At 40.4% G+C, this 20,778-nt stretch overlaps 1 long non-coding RNA gene across 2 annotated transcripts in view; it reads left to right on the top strand.

The window, feature by feature from the left end:
• LOC140066051 (uncharacterized) overlaps positions 1-20,778 on the top strand; it is a 130,260-nt gene that overhangs the window by 8,955 nt on the left and 100,527 nt on the right. For both annotated transcript variants that reach the window (XR_011848089.1, XR_011848088.1), the window contains exon 2: positions 1,411-1,506. This is a non-coding gene — a long non-coding RNA (uncharacterized lncRNA). The remainder of the gene's footprint in view (positions 1-1,410; positions 1,507-20,778) is intronic.

The raw sequence follows: 20,778 nt of genomic DNA, 5'->3' as shown, positions 1-20,778 counted from the left end.
GGCACATTTACTAAGGGTCCGAACACCGCATTTTACTTCAGGTTTCCCGACAATTGCCAATTTGCTACACATTTAACAGGGGTTTTTGGCGGACGGGATAGGATTTTGGGTCAATCGCACCGCCTTCCATGCAACACAAATCGGGTTGCGTGGCTGCCGGACAACCCAAATGATTCGGACTAAGAGCGGGATTTAAAATTCAAATTGTGTTGCAAGACAATGCACTCACATACACCGGGAAGAAGATGGTGAACTCCGGCGGACCTCTGCGGGTAAGAAACACATGTAGGATATCGGGCGCACAATCTTAGTAAATCGTGCCGGACTTCATCCTCGTCGGACAACGCACCTCGGGGATCGCAACAGGACCGGGTAAGTAAATGTGCCCCACTGTGTATGGAGAGGGCTCGGTCTGTGAGCCCTCTCCTTACACCCCTTACTGCTGTATGAAGTTGTACAGCAGTAATGAAGTGGTTAAATCTAATTCTGAATGCAGCAAGCTCCCACTAGTGATTACTAAAGAGAGAGCATATAATATCTCAATATGATGAATTATGCAGTGTGTAAGATGTGTTGGTGTGATGTTCTTTTGGGTCCAATCCTATCAAAAAAAAAAAATAATAATTTTGGGAAAAAAAAGTCATTTAGGGATTGGTATTGTGGTTTACGCTTTTTTGTTTCTAACTATTGTGGTTTTCATTCAGTTCTAATGTACAACCTGTAACAGGTGTTCACTGCCTGGTCTCCTCCTGTGGCCGGAAACAAAGATCTTTAGAATCATTCAAAGAAATCATCTGGCCCATCATTAGATCTTAGAGTACTTAGAGTAATCCAATAACATATGTTACCCTTTAAAGCTCCGGAGGAATGGAACATATTAGTTACAGACCTTGATTTTTACTGTTTATTAATAATTTCCACTGCCATCCTGTTAACGCAAAAAAGCAGAGACGTCTTAATTAGTGGTCTTTAAAGCATCTCTTAAGCTGTTTCGGGTTATTGGAAAGCAGATGTCAAGGTAAGCCAATATACATAGAAAACAATCATGGTAAATGCAAAAAATAAAATGATCTACCTATTGTAGCTTTAAATTCAGTTCTACAATAAAACATAGCTACCATATATATGCATACCCCAAATATATATTACTGTATGTAGAAAATAAACTTTCTGAAAAATTGCATTGGTTAAATTGTTTTGTTAAAAAATAAAAATAAAATAAAATCTCTTCAGTAATCAGGTGTACTTTCTATGAGAACATAGCTCCAAGAAACTGCATTACCCCCTGAAGAAGTCACTTGACTGACACATAATCCTCAGTCCAACACAATATTTTCAAAATATTTGCTTAAACTTTTTTATGAAGTGAATTAAATCATTGTGACAAGTGTCTATTTTTGTCTATTTCAGTTAACCAACTGAATTGTATGATTTTTCTCAACCAAAAGGATCCCTGGGGCCATACTGTTGCACTCATATGAAGGCATACACAAAAAACAAAGCAATGTAAGACCTACCCGCATGTGAGCTTCTGGCATACAGAGAGGATTTGTTGATGTCTTATTTTGATTCTTTACTTGTCTTTTATTGTATAGGATGATTTTAATTTAATATTTTATAAAAACACAATTATCTAATACTACTGAAATGAATAGGACATTAGGTATAATATATATTTCAAGGACAGTATTAAAAAAATAACTATATACTACTACATACAGTGACCATGTAGCCATGTGTATGAGCCCTTGTGACTCAAATCTGTGTTTCATGGGGTCCACATGTACCACCATGCAAGGACCCTAAGGGTTCTCTATTTTCACAGCAGCCAGCACAGTAATTGCACCCTTACTTTGTATAAGGGGTGGATGTTGGAAATACTTTCTAATGTTTTTCTTATAGAATAAACTCCTAAATATGGCTAGAGGCTTACAACTATTAGCACAAAACAAAGTTAAACCATAGTAGAAAACTACTAAGACACATTATTACTATTAAAGGGTAACTCCAGAAAGAAATATGAATTCATTACATTTGGCTTACATGTGGCCCTTGTAACATAACAATGATCTAAAATCAAAATCTGTAAAACCCTATGCTATAGGAAAAGAGTCTGGTTTAACCCTTTAATGACCTTGCCCTTTTTTGTTTTTTTATTTTTATTTTTCCCTCCCCACAATCAAAAATCTATAAAATTTTTTTACACGTAAAGAGCTCTGTGTTGGCTTGTTTTTTGCCTAACAAATTGCACTTCATAGTGATGGTATTTATTCTTCCATGCTGTATATTGGGAAGTGGGAGAAAAATTCAAAATGCAGTGAAATTGGTGAAAAAACGCATTTGCAGCGTTTTCTTGTGGGCTTGGAATTCACGGCTTTCTCTTTGTTTTCATACATTTACAAAAATTTAAAACTTGTGTAGAAATTTTTAATTTTTCAATGCTATTTTTAGGACTGTATGACCTTTTGATCACTTTTTATTGATTTTTTAAAATATTTTTAAAAATGGCAAAAATGTGCCAATTTCGACTTTGGGCACTATGTTTTGTTACAGGGTTATATGCAGTGAAAAACAGTTATTATATTTTGATAGATCAGGCATTTCAGATGAGGCAATACCTAATGTGTTTGTGATTTTTACTGTTTATTTAAATTTATATCAGTTCTAGGTAAAGGGGGGTGATTTGAATGTTTAGGTTTTTTATAATAATTTTTTTTCATTTGTACTTTTACTATTTTTTGACTCCCTAGGGTACTTTAAACCTAAGTTGTCCAATTGAACCTACCATATACTGCCATACTACGTTATGGCGGTATATGGGGATTTTCCTCCTCATTTGCACATTGTAATCAATGGATTGAAACAAGACAGCCTCTGGGCTTCGGAAGACCCATGGCTGTCATGGCAACGGATTGCTGCTCCCCTAGGACGTCACGGGGAGTGACGATCTCCAACAAGATGGTGGCACCCATGTGCAGCCATCTTTTTGAAGCCGCTGGCAGCTTTGCGGGTTATTTGCGATATACTGCAAAGACTTACCGGCTATGGAGAGGGTTCAGCCCGTGAGCCCTCTCCATGAACCCGCAGCTAACCCGTGACATGCTATTACGTTACGGGTCATGAATGGTTTAAGTAACCACTGGACAACAGGAATTACTTTGGGTTACCAGGTTGACAAAACCTGCTAGGCCACAAGGAACTCACCAAAGTGGTAACTAGAAATTATATGAGGACATTGCGGGTCAGAATAATAATTCCTTTATTTATATAGCGCACACAGATTCTGCATTGCTGCACAAAGCTTGTCAAATCAGTCCCTGTCCCTATGAGGCTCACTATCTAATCAACCTGCCAGTATGTTTTTGTAGTGTGGGTGGAAACCCACACAAACATGGAGAGAACAACAAATTCTTTGCAGATGTTGACCTGGATGCGCCTTGAACCTAGGATTCCGGCGCTGCAAGGCTGTAGTGCTAATCACTGAGCCACCGTGCTACTAGATGCTGTATCACTGGATCAAAAAGGATTTGACTATGCATAATTGGGCCAAAAGGTACTGCTTTCAGTACTGAGTGGTCATGAGGGACTTTATGCTGCTCACCTTCAGCACAAGATACTAAAATATGTAAGGCACTAGGTTCTGCAGTGGATTAGAGGAAACTCCCGGAATAATTAACTGTGTAATGTTCTATTGGATCATCAAGGAGTAGAAGCTATACTATTACATCCCCAAAGACCAGATGCCCCGCTAATGGGTGACCAAGGGTCACCAAAGTTCCAAAGTACTAATATATGAAAAGAGAAAAACATCACTTTATCATCAGGAATGAAATGCAAAGAAATTTCTAATAAAAAGCTGCCCTTCCTCCCAAAAGCGGATGCATTACCATTTAACGCTCAGCTATTGAATCATATAGATGTATTTATGACTTTTTGGACTAACTGGTTTGTTTACACCACTCACATTTTTGAAAAGTGGGTGGGAATGTGGGCGTGGTTAGCAGGTTTAGCAACATTTTAAAAAATCCCATAATTGTATCAGCTTTCCTTCATAAAGGGGATGGTTTAGAAAATGAAGTATTTACTTCACAGACTTAGAGTAACACTTCAGGAAAGATGTGGCATATAAAGTACATATTTATAAATTTGGCATAGTCTTAAGCCAGCCCAGTGTCCAGCCAAACTGACTCCAAAAAGTCTAATGATAATACATTTCCCCATTGGGTCTGTTTTTTTTATTCTCCTAAGGTTTTGCTGGATGTGAAGAGTTCACCTGCTTTAGCTGGAGACAATGCTTAGTAATTAGGCATTAGTACCTCTTACCTGCTGCAATGGCTTTTAGTTTGTCGTTTGTTTGATGGAGAGAGATGGGATAAGGACTGCAAAGAAGAGTCGTTGTCAGTCAGTTTTCCCTGGGGGTATAAGACAAGCTACTCTCAGCTCTTCCAAGTAATTATAGATAATCAACCCAAAAATGTCTGCGGTCTTTTCTTGTGTTCTGCATTCCACACTCCACCCACAACAGGATCTCCACAGCAAAAAAAAATTTGATTACTCCTAATTTGGACACTTTCTAAATTTGTACTTTTATAAATGGTGCACAGAGTACTACACACTCCACATCCTGCATGCAGTGGATGAAAGGCTGCAGCCGGATATATAGACGGCTTTTCTCTCTTAAACATCCTGCAATTAAATCCTACAGAGCCGTGACAGCACCCCGAATCCACACATTGTTATAATATCTGGGGGGGGGGGTGGATGGAGAAATGCAATTTAAAGGCATATGACACTGGAATACAGAATTTATATCACCAGCTTACATAGGAGAGTGTACCAAAATGTAAAATGTTATACCATTACACCACAGTTATTTTGGACTACTTACACATGTATGCTTGGCTCAGCCTATCGGTGTATGTTTAGTGAACAGAAAGAGGGAAGGAAAGTGAAGAGAGGTGTCTTGTAGCCGCTTATCTCCCAATCCTTATCTGCTGTCAGGGGAGAGTTAAGAGGCTCCATTACACATATGATTGCCAGCTGAACATGTCAAAATTGGTGGGTTCATTCCAATGTTTATGTGTATAACCAGATTAATAGGGATATGGACCCCTAGACATTCCAATGTTTATCTAATGTGTATAACCAGATTAATAGTGATATGGACCCCTAGACATTCCAATGTTTATCTAATGTGTATAACCAGATTAATAGTGATATGGACCCCTAGACAGTTATAGTTATTGGCTTTGGGAGCAATTCTGACCATAAGCTCTGAATTGCTATCCTAATATCTGAATGGTCAGGCCACCTTTGCATCAACTTTTACTAAAAATATGTGTTATTGCTCATAATTTCAAAATCGTTTTTTTCTAACCTGGAATGGCAAATCTACAAAGGTTAGATATTCATCACTACTCTGATTTAGTAGCTTTGCCATTCAGGAAAGGGAAAATTGTGATGACACCTCTTGTCTGAATATTTGATATTGTCATAGCTATTATTCTACTTAGGGCAGCACATAGATTCAATAGGTTTTTCCGATTTAATGTACTAGTAAACCCCAGACAATCCCCATAAAGGACCATCTTTTAACAACAGAATCACTCCATTCAAGGTGATAGATTTAACTTAGGCATTCAAAAAAATTTCCAAGCCTTAAGAATACTTTAGACATTCAAGTAATACATCTCCTTACAGTTATCGCCTTTGTCAACTGCAAATTCAAAAATATTCCTTTAAGATATATAAACTCTGAAAGAAGAAGATAAAAGGATCAGGTTATAGAGGAGGATGAGTTCAGAGAATGGCCTCGGGTGCTGTCTGCAGTGTGAGTTCCCACCACAGGAACTGAATCAGTCACACAGTCGTAGGTGCAGCTGAAATAAATATATACAGAGTCACATGCGCCTGCTAGGTGTGACCCGTGAGCTGCTTCTGCTCCTTTATTTATCTCTCTGCATTCAAGATGTTGCTGTTACTTCTATGTCCACACTGTCTCTCCACATCTTAAAGCAGGCAAGCTGTAATCTATGATCACTACTGGACATGCAATGTTATGAGTGTACAAAATTACCCCACCAGCAGGACAGTTAGTGCATCATCCTGGGTCATAGAATGTACTAAATACTGGGAGATAAAGCAAGAGGAAAGATGTTTTGGTGTGCAAGGCTATGTCTATATTGACAACTCACTCAAGTCCGAGGAGTTGTTTTCTAATTGGTGCCTTTAAATATTTTCACTCTTACCCACAATAATTCAGAATGGTCAATACTGCGTTACTGGGTGGGTCATGTAGGAATTCAGATGTAATCTCAGACCAGCTAAAGTCATGCCTTTAAATCCTAGTCCATGAACTGGTGGAACTGGCTAGAATGACCAGTGTTTGACCTGATAACCTTCCTGTAATTTTACTTGGCTTGGGGCATTTTTTCTTTATCTTTAGAAAAAAGAATTTTTTTCAAGCAGTGACCAAAATCTTGGGTATCTTGTACAGATAGATGTAGATGATGTGCAATAATGGGTAACACTTATCATCTTCAATCACAACAGGCCTTAGATTGAGGGCTTTGTCTGAACAGCTTCTCCTAGCAGAAGCCATTATCTGTACCCCCAAAACTTTGACCTATATGCAAGCAATGGCGGTCCAAGATGTCTCTCTCCATTCACTATGCCTCTCCAGTCCAGGCAAACTTTGGAAGCTACAGTTTGTAGGGGCGCTTAAAAGTTGATTTGCACATATGCATTACACATATGCAAATGTGAAACAGGCCTAAAACTACCACACAAATCACTGACTGTCCCAATTTCACAAATGCAGTTCATTACCCAAAGAAAAGTTTCAGTACTGATATAACAGTTTTAAATACTCCCAAACAATACTATATGTCATTTACAAAAGGAATAGTGCCATACGCTGACTAAATGACACTTTAATAGTGTCATGCAGTCGCCAAATCATAGTCTCAAAAAGTTTTATAGTCTGCATTCCATAAACTACTCCAATAATACTGACAAGCAACAGCTTGAAATATTACCTAACAATAGTGACATTCAGTCCAAATACTACTGTTTTAAATGTTAGACACAATAGAGCCCATATAATAATAATAATTCCTTTATTTATATAGCGCACACAGATTATGTAGCGCTGTACAGAGCTTGCCAAATCGCTCCCTGTCCTCAATGGGGCTCACAATCTAATCAACCTACCAGTATGTTTTGGAGTGGGGGAGGAAATTGGAGAACCTGGAGGAAATCCACGCAAACATGGAGAGAACATACAAACTCTTTGCACATTCCACAAGGAGGGTAAGCCACAAAAGGTCATTGCTAAAGATGCTGGCTGTTCACAAAAGGCTGTATGAAAGCATATTAATGGAAAGCTTAGTGAAAGGTAAATGTGTAGTAAAATAAAGGAATTATTATTATTAAAAAAGGTGTACTAATCATCCGGGATAACTGCAGCATAGATATGACTGTTAAGAATAGTCCATAAAAAATTTTGGTGAGATTTACAGTGAGTGGACATCTTCTGGAGTCAGTGCTTCAAGAGTGTCAAATCATTCCTGACAATAGACAGCGCCAAGGTCAAGAGTCTGGATCTGGCTGTGATCGGTTGCCATGGGCAACTGGAAATATTCTGACTTTCAGACACTTGATAAATCTGCCCCATAGTGTTGCTCTCCCGGCCTCTGCTGAGTATATCAGTAGCTCAGCAGGAGGGTAGCTTTAAATTATGTCACTGTCGATATAAGGGAAACACCCTGGACATTGGCAGCAGCCACTCACTGGCTACTGCTGATGCTCACTCCTCCTCTCACTTTCAAGGGGGAAGCAGTAGGACAATATATCCAGGGGTGTAACTTGAGGGGCAGAGTAGGTTGCGATCGCACCCAGGCCCAAGAGGTTTATGGGGCCTTGTGGTGTCACTTTCCCATATGAGAAGACTATTACTATAAACCCTACATTATATTTGGAGGCCTGGCACAATCTTTGCACTGGGGCCCATCAGCTTCTAGTTACGCCACTGAATATATCCCATGTTATGGCACATCATTTAAATGCAGCCTTACATTTTATCAAACTATCTGAGGCTAAATGATAAATCTGGCATTTCAATTCCAGAGTTTAAATGATGACAATTAGATTTAGACGCATTATTACCACAGCTTACCCATGGCTTGCTCCTGTCTACATTCCATAAGTAACCAAAGAAAGGCTACATTCACACCGCGCTGCTCACCCCTGGCCCTCTCCATAGAGATATATGTTGCACAGTGCCGTATGCCTAGAAAAGTCATGTCCTATCTTTCACGTGGTACAGAGTGGTATGGTGCCGCACGTGTGCGGCACCGTACCGCTTTTGTAGGGTGCCATGTGCCCATTGCCGTCAGTGGGGGACATATATAGGCTGCATATATGTCCCCCATATGGCAGTGTGAATGCAGCCTAATACTGACAAGCAACAGCATGCAAAGTATCTACAATTATATAAAACCCATGAAAAATGTGGTGCAAGGAGTTTTGACAGTTTTTTTGTGCAAATAACAGATTTCTGTTATAAGCCACTTCATTCATATGATGTCAAATCCACACTGTTTCTTACATTTTATAGAAACAATTTTGCAAACAATATTGATACATAGATTTGCTTTTTGCGAGAATATCTACCCAGAAACATTTTCCCCTCTGCAAAGACACATGAATCATGGAAAGTGTAATTATCTGCAACTAACAATATGCTAACATTATGGGGCAGATTTACTTACCCGGTCCATTCGCAATCCAGCAGCGTGTTCTCTGCGCTGGATTTGGGTCGGGCCAGGATTTATTAAGGTAGTTCCCCCGACATCCACCAGGCGGCGCTGCTGCACTGAAGTTCCCTGGAACGCACTGGAATACACCGAGCCAGGCTGAGTGAAGGTAAGTGCAAGCTCCACGACAGATTTTTTTTTTTAAATGCTGCGTTTTTTCCGAATCCGTCGGGTTTCCGTTCGGCCACGCCCCCCGATTTCCGTCGCGTGCATGCTAAGGAGCCCTGTCTCTCCTAGTTATGCCACTGCATGAGAGGCTTAGATACAGCAGCTTAGCAGCCCACAAAAGTTTCTCAGGTAGTGTAGCTCATCCAGGATGGCACATGAATGCAAGCTGTGGCCAGAAGGTTTGCTGTGCCTGTTTGGTAGTGGCCAGAGGCTGCAGGCGCTACCAGAAGACAGGCCAGTACACCAGGAGAGCGTGGCGTGGGCCGTAGGAGGACAGCAACCCAGCAGCAGAAGTGCTACCTAGACTTTTGTACACGGAGGAGCACTGCCAGAGCCCTGCAAAATGACCTCCAGCAGCCACAAATCTGCATGTGTACAAATGGTCAGAAACAGACTCTATGAGGATGGAATGAGGGCCCAACGTCCACAGAAGGGGGTTGTGCTCACATCCCAACACTGTGCAGGGCACTTGGCATTTGCCAGAGACCACCAGGATCGGCAAATTCACCACTGGCGTGCTGTGCTCTTCACAAACCAAAGCAGGTACACACTGAGCACATGTGACAAACGTGAAATAGTCTGGAGACGCTGTGGAGAGGGATCTGCTGCCTGCAACATCCTTCAGCAGGAGTGGAGCGGCATAGCCCTCCATGTACTCCCCAGAGGTAGCCTCACTGCCATTATGTACCAAGATGAGATCCTCAAACCCCTTGTGAGATAATATTCTGGTGCAGTTAAATGCAGTTGTAATGCAGGTAAATGCTAGACCTCATGTGGCTGGAGTGTGTTAGCAGTTCCTGCAAGATGAAGGCATTGAAGCTGATGGACTGGCCCGCTCATTTCCCAGACCTGAATCTGATGGAGCACATCCATCCACCAACATCACGTTGCACCACAGACTGTCCACAAGTTGGCGAATGCTTTAATTCAGGTCAGGGAGGAGATCCCTCATGAGACCATCAGCAACCTCCTCAGGAGCATGCCGGGGCGTTGTAGGGAGGTCATTCAGGCACATGGAGGCCACACACAATACTGAACCTCATTTTGTCTTGTTTTAGTTGATCCGCCTGTAGTGTGTTTGTCCACTATAATTTTGTGGGTGACTCCAAATCCAGGTCTCCATTGGTTAAAGGAAACCTCACATTTGATTTGGGGCATTGTGAATCAAACATTGCCTTGAAAATGCTGTAGCTACACTGATGCAGGATCATATCTTGGATAATCCCTGAGCTGAGTGGTTTTGCTGAAAAAACAATTAGAACATTCAGGACCTTGGGAAAGCTGGGTCAGGCTGGTTTCCTACCTAAACACATTACACATGGAGCTTTTCATTAGACATGGAGGTTAGTCAAGACATGACTAATCAACCTGAGCTGGATCACTTATACACAGCAACTGGGGGGTGGTGCAGCAATTGATTTTTCTGCCTTCAAACACAACCCAGGGATTACATCATCTCGTCAGTGAATAACTAATGTGCTAGGAGAAGGGCTGAGCCAGCTGCAGCAGCAACAGAGCTTTATTATCATAATTTTATAATTGTTTTATCAGCAAAACCACTCAGCCCAGGGATTAACCAAGATATGATCCTGCATCAGTGTAGCTACAGCATTCTCAAGGTATATTTGCTTCATAATGCATCATATTAAATGTTATTTGAGTGTTATGAGCAATACATAATGAATCTGCTCAGCTCCTCCTGCTCTACAACATTCTGCCTGCAGAATGGACAGCGGGTCCCATTTACATACAAAGCTCAGCAAAAAATATAATACATATTATGTTAAGATACAGCATTTTGGCAGACTGTATCATACAGCCGAAACATACTGTATGGTAAAGATAATTCACAATCATCATAGAGGTAGCTGTTAATTGAGTAAAAGGCCCTCACTTGAAATGCTGACAAACATCTGATCCCCTAAACCTTCTGCAAATGAGTTTGGCGACCCTGTCCTGTATCAATGTGACTGGTGCAGGAGTCCACAGAAGCTTAGACCATGACCCCCAATCTGCCAGCAGCATAAGCTGGCAAGAAGCAACCTGCCATGAGTCAGCCAGTCTCCCAGTCCAAATCAGCACCCCACAGTTTATAGTGCAGCCCCTGAATACAATAAAGAGTGGTTCCTTTGAATAGAAGGCTGTGCACTGAAGGAGAGACCATTAGATCATAGTAATTATTCCATTTACATCGCACAGAGCCACAGTGGGATCCTAAGATCTCATCAAACACTTCTCTCTCCCCCTGTCCTGGGCTGTTAATGAGGCAAACTGGATGCCTTTGTAAGAGCCATTCACTCAGGAGGACGTCTATCCAGCCAGCAACAGCTTTGTCCACAGAACAGGCCCTGCTTTTCAGAAGCCATTTATACCCCTGTGACCTATGACCTGTAGGGTTGTGACATCAGCAGGCAGATTTGCGATCATTTTTATTGGCAAACACTCAACTCTTGTTCTGTGTCTTTAACTTCAGTCTGCCGTTTTGTGGCTATACACTTTGCTCTAACAAAGCATCTGCCAAATAACTAGAAAGTGGGCCAAAGCCTCACAATAGAGCCTCTTATCTCATTGCATTGAAATAAAAAGCTTGCCCATCCCCAAAAATAATATCCTTATAACAGGAATTTAATTGTCTAGATTATCGAATAAGTGAGACGGTGAAATATTCAGCTAATCACATCACAGGAAGAGCCAGCTTTAAAAATAAATTGTATATTTACAGTTTTAGGTGAATTTATGGGGCCTGGAAGAAAAAAAAACAGCTAAAATTATAGTACTGTAATTGTAATCTAAAAATAGTACATTATTTATTGTAAAAAGACAATAATATTATTAATCAAGTAGATGATTTCCAGCATTCAAATAATACAAGTAAATAAAACATTGTAATGGTGGTAGAATAATACTAAAAATAAAGTTAATTATATAAATAAATGTAAATAATACAAAATTACTCATCCATAATCTCTACACATAGAACAAAAACTTTCTTAATAGTAAAAATAATACCAAGAACCCAAAAGTGGTGTTAACTTAACTTAATAATACACACCAAAATTGAGATGCAAAAGGAATGTCAAGCGTCCAGTGAAGCGCTGTAAAAAATGATTTTCTTTATTAATTTTCCATTAAAAAGAGATACATATTCATAGATATGCAGACTGAATTTACCCAGCCACATGTGTTGTTTAGAGTTAGGACAACATATCACATCCAAAACCACCACAGTTCATACAAGGAAAATAGTCAAAATGCTAAATGTATAGATATGTTTAAACATACCCAAATGTTTAATCCAGAAATCAACTAGTGTTATTTATATTGGAGAACTTATAAAAGATCCAGGGAATTTCAAATGTCCACACAAAAAAAAAATCAGTCTCCAAGAGGGCGCTGTCTCTATGTCCTCTGTTATGCATCTATTTTTGATTAAAAACAAATAAATGTATTTTTTACAGAGCCCTGTGAGATGCTGGATTTCCCTTTTACATCACTTCTTGCAGTGTGTAACCACTGTCTCTACAGTATGTGTGATGCATACTCATGGTGGTTTCCACTGCTCAGTTTTTCAGATGCAGTTTTCAATGCCATTAGCAGACGTGGATCACAATGAATCGGAAGATATCTTTGATAGGTGCTACTCCTCTTTTTTTCATTCCACTCCTGGTTTGGACATCGAAAAACTGCATCAGAAAAACTAAATGTGTGATTGCAGGCTCAGCATCCGGTGTATGGGGAGTTTGGTGAGTGTATATCCCCCTCTAACATTTATTGAAAAGAGACACGGACAATGCTTTCAATACATTGATCCAGTGTAAAATACAGTAGGTACATTAACAGGTAGGTGTCTTCAGTTCATCCGCAAATGTGATACTACACAAAACAGAAGGACTTGGTGAGATACCAAATATATACAACTTTGTTATAATACATAAATCATAATCATTAGAAAAAGAATCTCATACCAAGAATACCAATACAGACAGGTCCACCATCATGGGGGGTCTAGTGGGACTGTGTTCAAGGGCCCCCACGTTTTCCAATCAAAAGGTGGCCGAGGGGCTCACAGTACCCACTAACTCCCCATACATGGGTCCTATCAGTCTGAAAAAAAATCTATATTCACCTTCTTCTCCCCTCCAGCGGCTCTGTCTTCTCCTCTTCTGGCCTGGTTACATCAATAAGACGTGGCTGTGTCGCGGCCGCATGACATCATAGCGTATGTCCTGTAAACGCTGCCACGCTGACACACGCTGCCACAACACATGCAGAGTCATAGTAATGCACCCAGGCCAGAGGAGAAGAAGACGGAGGTGAGTATAGACTTTTTTTTCAAGAGGGCCGGGCTGTGGACATTAAATTAATGATGGGTAGGTTAATATAAAGGGGGCATCTGGGGTGGACATTTCATTAAAAGGGAGCATCTGAGGTGGACATTTTCATTAAAGGAGGGCATCTGGAGTGGACATTTTATTAAAGGGGAACATCTGTGGTGGACATTTCATTAAAGGGGGGCATCTGGGGTGGATATTTCCTCCACATGGTCCGTTGCTAAGCGGACACAGGACAGAAGATGGCCGCTGGTCACATGTCCACATCACATGTCCTGCACCTGCCTGGACAGGTCATGTGATCACCACTACGTTTGGCTGTAGCCCATTGGTTGTGGTGCATCCAGTATGGTCAGTGTTGTGGTGATGGCAGTTACACATCATTACTATGGTAACAGAGCAAGAAAACCTGTTAGATCATCACTGGGAGCTGAGCATAAGAGGTAGGAGGAGTTACTGAGAACTAAAGGACCTTGGGACTTGTAGTTTCCAGTGGCGGCCAGCTTGGTGATAACTCTGCATACTTTAGAAAGGCCATAAAATTTTGTGAATCATAAAATTGAACTATTTAAGCTCCATTTTGTGACTAATGACATTTAGTTTTGTTTCATCCATTTATTTATATCATCATGGGTTTTTGTATCAGATGTTCATATTCCTGGAATACCCCTTTAACGCTGCTGCTCTGTACCAGAATGGCATACAACTTTAATGAGTTAAAGAGAACCCGTCAGGCAAAATAATCCCCCTAAACTAAATATATTTTCATAAACTGCCATTAGAGAGCATTGCCTCTATCCCTTCATTGTCCCTCTACATGCCTGTAAACCTAAGCAATGAGGTCCTAAAGCTGTATGCAAATGACCTGTGAAATGTCCAATGAGTCATTAGCATATTCAAGCTGCCCAGCTTATTCATGAGTGGGAGGCACAGCCACACCCCCAGTGCATAACTGACAGCCTATATAATTATGTGAGGCTGTATAATGGTGTGAGGCTGTATAATGATGACCTTCCTGGTGCTGGTGGCCACGCCCCCTGCAGCCTGTGTGTGTATGTGTATGTGAAAGATACAATATCTCCAGGCAGCCATGTTATAGCAGAACCTGTCAGGTACTTGTGTAGCTGATGTTTGTGTCATAAATGTCACACATGTGTATTAGGAGAATGTCAGCAGACAGCACACACTGCTGCAATGCTTTACTATACATTACACACAGACATGAGCAGGGGGAGGAGAGGGGAGGGGTAACAGGGGTGACATCACTGCCTCTGACCATGTGACCAGCCTCATTTTCATAATAAAGAAAAGATGATTTTGCAATGATTAATGTATGAATTGACTAGATATAGGCTGTGATGGAATCCCTGTGAACTGCTCCAACAGGTAGTAGTGACAGGACAAGTGACACAGATCTGATACGTAGAAACAGTAGTGACCGCACACCATGCATGGGTGGTGCTCAATGTAGGATTCTCAGTCCATCCATAATCCACATAGAGAACATGGCACACACCAAACTGGTTTTCTTTAATTTCTTTATTTTTAGCGTTTTCAACGTATAATTCACACAGTGGAGCCTTCACCGTAGAAATTGAACAAAAGTTATATAATTCTATACAGATCAGAGGTAATATACGACGTTTCGGTCATCACGACCTTTGTCAAGCATGATCTGGCAATGTCTGCAGTAGTAGGTAGGAGAGTGGTGAGGCTGATGACAGGTGTCCTTTAAGAGGACCATTTATCTGTGTAAATTTGGGTGGTCTGGTCAATGTGGGTTTACTGTATTATTATAATTTGGTAGGTTACAAATCAGATCTGGAAATATAATATCGGAATTTCATCAGCAGTTAGTATCTATAGCTGTCACTTCTAAGAATAATAATAATGATAACTAATTATAAGATTTACTTAAAGGAAATGGATAACCATGAATAAACCAGGGACACTTATTCACGGATCCAGACAACATGATTGGGGTAATCTTCTCATATGTGCTATCTTTGTTATTCTTAACCTCCTTCCTAAAATCAACTTTTACGTTTATGCTAATGAGTCTGAGGGCTTAAACTAGTCCCTCAGTGATCTGGCTTTACATGCTATTACACTGACTCACCCTTATCCCTGCTTCCTGCAGTGAGAACTTCCTGGAGGCCATGGATAACAAATATAAGAATATTACAACAGTCACGGTGACTGGATCTATGAGTAATTGCCCCTAGTTTATCCATGCTTGATTTTGATAGTAGATTTTCTTTAAATATGTATAATCTCACCTTGGTGGTGAAAAGGTGAACTACAAATGACAAAAGGTAAAATGTTTATCCTACACATTTCTGGCATGAATGCTGCACACATATCACTAAACTTCCAACATTAGGATAGTGATAAGAGTTTCAATTGCACTCCCATTTCTCTGGATATAGGTGGAGATCACAGATTACAAAACCTATAGGTTCCATTAAACTGTGAACAACATGTTAAAACGCAAACCAAAAAGAAAAAAATGTGGAATTTGCCGTTTCAATAAAAATTAAATATATACATAAATCATCCCATCACTTGTCATCAAGTAAGTCCATATTGAAAAAATTATTAGCTGAAATTTTTTTTCAAACAAATATATTCATATTTTCAATGCAGTTGGGAGAAGGCGTCACAAGTTTTGAAAGTAAACTCATTTCCTGATGCTAAAAAAAGGCTATTTTCACCTTGCCTGTTGTTTGTAGCGCTTCTCCGCTTTACCTGCCACCTGAAAAAGCATCATTTAGTCTCACCTTACCTACATCTCCGTGACAACGTGATTTCACTTGTCACAACAACTCGAGACAGCATTGGGGCCACCATTAATTAGACTAATTAGAGGCAAAGGACTGCGCCTAATTAATCAGTTTGGTTAAAATAAAACGTCCTCTTGTTCTACAGCATTAGAAGTGTGATTGTTAATTGACAAAGCTTCTTTTTAACCTCATGAGTGCTGAGATGAAGAACACAAATCAAATATTAAGATCCTCTCGTTCATTTCTCTCAGAAATGAAGCTTGGACTTGGCTACAAGTGGACCTATCCTGAAGTCACGTCCTTACTGTAATAGTTACCAAGACTCCAAGAACAGTTTCTAATTAGTAGCGTTGGATAGGAGTGTGGGTATAAGCAGAACTTGTTACAGCCCTCAACCCACACTCACCCTGATGACCATTCTGTGATCTCAAGGGGGGTTGCCAGGTTTGTTTTTTCTACAGATTTTATTGACTTCTGTAGAAATAGCTATGAAAATTTTATTCATTCACAGGTGAATTATAGATCACACAGACCCAGGGTTTGAAAGGAGCCCCTCTGGTGCAGGAACTCACCTGAACATACTCTTGACCACCAGGGATATTCTTATCACTTTACCTGCTGTCATAGACCACTAGTGGTATTCTTATTTTCCCACAGATGGAGCAAGGATATAGAAGTAATCTACTGAATGATCTTGGAAGCAATTACTTTGTAAGATTAAATCAATTTTACAATTTTTTCAGACCATAATGAAAATTATACAGATCTTTTCATGACAGTGGTGCCTCATATATACACCCAAGAGTCAATAAAACAGTCTTTAGTGTTTGGGTCACAAAACCCCTGTCCTCAAAAATGGGCACAACTCTTCATGGGATTTTAATGATTATTTGGTTTTCATTATCAGAGGTAGCTGCACTCTAAGAAACATAATACAGATTCTGGGATTGTAATGGCTTGTTCTGTATAAGAATGTGGCACTTAATCACAAAAGCCCAAGAAAACCTATAATTTGAGGCCAAGTTGCAGAATATAAGAACTGAAACAAAAGTGACTTTTGTCTCTTGTGCAAGAGAAGCAGCTGTAACGACTGGTTTCTCACCTGTCCTGAGTGGGTGGGATGGGTAATTATCACCTTTGGATAGGTCCTCTGCTAATCCTGCAGATTAAGGGGACAGAAAATACACAGTTCCTGTGTGATAAAAAGGACAGGTGGATTGAGGTCACACCCTGTGCAGAATACTTAATTGCACAAGTGACAGTTTTCCTTACTTTTTTGCCTTGTGTCCTGCAATAATGAGATTAATGGATTATTACAACCAAAAGGAAGCAGGTGAATTTTGGAAAAGCCAGAGTTGTCTAGATCTATCTATCTATCTATCTATCTATCTATCTATCTATCTATCTATCTATCTATCTATCTATCTATCTATCTATCTATCTTTCTAGTTATTCATCTATCTAATTCACTAGGTCTCTTGCAAATGCCTTTATGCTCACCTGGACTTTACCTGGGTATAGCATATGGCCGGGTGCAGGAGGGAGGAAGGGTGAGCGCTCAACCTGAAAGATTCACAACGCTGGCTCACAGTGTTCCCGTCGGCTGGATTGACTTCCCTTGCTGTTACATTATACAGGACCCTGTCTTCCGGTGTGGATCTTCAAGTTGACAAGGACTTTTACTATAGAGGAAGCCTTCTGAGACCTGTGGATGCAGGTTTTACAAAATGGACCCAACAAAGGGAGGGGTTTGTCCCCAAAATGTGTCGTCTGTTATGTGTATCCTGAAAAAATCACTATAAGAGCAGCGCGTATGACTCAGCCTGTCTTTTCCTATTACTGAATTTTGGTCTGGTACACTGTCTGTCTATAATGCTGTGTGCAGTGATTCACTAAGATTGTGCGCCAGAAATCATGAATGTGTCCCCACCATCTTTTTAGTGGTGCATCTAAGTGCTTGGGCTTGGGACACAATTTGAAAATGAAATCCTGCGCTCAGTCCGAATCAGTCAGACTGTCCGACGGCAAGCCCCCTAATTTGTGTTGCCCCCCAATCAGTGGTAATTTACAGTATATTGTGTATATGCAACACCTTGCCATTGCATAGGCAGGTGAGAAGTTGCTAATAGCGCCCTCTCTAGTTAGGAGCTGTTAGGGGAACTGATCACCTCTCTTGGAAGGTTCTGGAATCTAGTCATTGTGTAATTGCAGCTGCAGGTTCTGCCTGAAAAGGCAACCATTAATGCTGTTATTTGTATTGTCCAATTAGGTTCCTGTAAAGCAAGCTGGAAGCTGGTTGAGGAATTCTACCACCTGACCAGGGGAGCATAAAAACCTCTGCTGGGTGGAAGAACATGGTCTTGGAATCCAGTCAGTAGAAAGAGAAGCAGGTCCAGTGTGCAGCTCCCTACAGAGCTGCTGTCCAGACCCACTACCAGGAAGAAGAGGTATCTCAGGCCGCTGCCTGATACCTGAGGGCGAGTAAGAGGACTCCAGCCCAGAACTTCAGCTTCCAATATTGGACACAGTTCCCCCAACATCAACCCAGCCCATTCTACCAGGCTGAGTAACCTTCCTGAGGACCAGCTACCTCCCACCAGATTGCGGAATCTGCTGCTGTTACGTTTGGCCGTTGTCTGTGGTTTAACCCCTTACCGGCACGCGTCATACTATTACTCACCGTACTCACAGGCCGGGCCCTCTCCATTCTAATGAATGAGGAGGAAAATCCCCATAGACTGCCATACTGCAGTATGGTAGTGTAGTGTAGGATCGATCAGACAACATAGGGTTAAAGTACCATAGGGAGTTTGAAAAATAGTAAAAGTACAAATAAATAAAAGTTTAAAAAATAAATGATAATAAAAAAACCTAAAAATCAAAATCACCCTAGAGCTGATATAAATAAAAATAAACAGTAAAAATCATAAACACATTAGGTATCGCCGCATCCGAAAATGCCCGATCTATCAAAATATAATAATGGTTTTTCACTGCGTTTAACTCCGTAATTGAAAATAGCGGCCAAAGAAGTGATCAAACGGTTGTACAGTCCTAAAATTGGTAGCATTGAAAACGTCATCGAAATTTGTACAAAATTAAACCATCCACGACTCCATATGCAACTATGAAAAAGTTATTAGCGCCAGAAGATGGCAAAATAATTTTTTACATTTTTGTCAATGTATGAAAACATTATAAAACCTATAAAAATTTGGTATCTGCGTGATCGTACCGACCCAAAGAATAAAGTAGACATGTAATTTGGGATGCACAGTGAAAGCTGTAAAATCCAAGCCCACAAGAAAACTATGCAAATGCGTTTTTTTCACCATTTTCAATGCGTTTGGAATTTTTTCCCCCTTCCCAGTACATGGGATGGAATATTTAATTACATCACTATGAAGTGCAATTTGTTACGCAGAAAACAAGCCATCACACAGCTCATTACATGTAAAAATAAAAAAGTTATAGATTTTTGAGGGTGGGGAGTGAAAAGCGGAAATTAAAAAACAAAAAAGGGCCAGGTCATTAAGAGGTTAATAAACTGTAAGTTGATTTGCACAGTGTTACCGCCGTCTGATCCCTGGATACGGCTGTCACCACCACGGGCTTCCATCCATCACCCAGGCACTCATACTACAGACACTCAGGGGTTGCCCCAGGGAGAACCAGTACATCAGCCTCTCCCTGCTGCAGGCCTACCAGGCTGTAGGACAGCCCCCGATCCCCATACCAGGCCCACAAGAAAAGGCTAGGCCCCGTAGAGGAAGTTGCATATACATTTATCTGTGTGTCAAGATTTCTGTTTATTGGACATAGATTGTTCTACAGATAAACTGTGATTCAGAGTTTGACCCTTTAAGTGCCATAGTCAACTGCTAAGGGGTTTTGAATTGAGGGGATTTCTTCTGTCAGACATCAGCACCCCCACAATCAGATTGCCTGGCAGCCAGCCTAAATGTATCTTTAGTCTGCTTTCAATGTATACAGTGTCTATAGAATGATCCTCAGTTTTTCATTGACTGCAAATCAAGTCAGGTTATAAGTAGTTAAGCTTAGTATGCAAATGATCACATATTGAAGTATATCTCGCCTTCAGAAATCAGTGGTCTAGTGTTTGCACAAGAGGAAAAACTGCTTCTACCGTTTCTGAGTCAGCAGCCCAGTGCTATCAGCAACTTTGTGTTTCACCTGGATTAACCCTTTATTTTGCTGGACATTTTCTGTCTCTTTCTACTCTTCCTTTTGTTGAGTTTTTTTTTTCTATCTGGTTGTTACAGTTTTCTAATGACACAATAGATGAGGTCATCTGCAGGAATAATTTGCCTTCTGTTTCACATAACTTTAACATTTTATTAGCAGAAGAGACGTGAGAGAGTTGTGAAATGTTCTGATTACATAAAGATTCCGGTGTATACAGCGATGATCACATACTCCTGAATCTACCTGAGCGTAAGGTTTTAATTACCAGAAATATTTAAAGGAAATTGTGAAATTAATTCTCTACTCTGAGAACTAGTTGTATGATAAATATTACGTAGGATCAGGCAGCACTAAGTTATTCTCTTTATGAGCAAAAAAAAGCACTTTTCCTATAAAGAAAAACAAGAAAATTATAACAAGATTAAACTGGGTTCATGTCATATTTTTCACCCTTCGTTTTAGTGATACCTTCAC

Source organism: Engystomops pustulosus, chromosome 6 (assembly GCF_040894005.1).
Source record: "Engystomops pustulosus chromosome 6, aEngPut4.maternal, whole genome shotgun sequence".
Taxonomy (NCBI): domain Eukaryota; kingdom Metazoa; phylum Chordata; class Amphibia; order Anura; family Leptodactylidae; genus Engystomops; species Engystomops pustulosus.
Note: the sequence above shows the minus strand (reverse complement) of the source record. Positions and strands in the feature narration are given on the sequence as shown.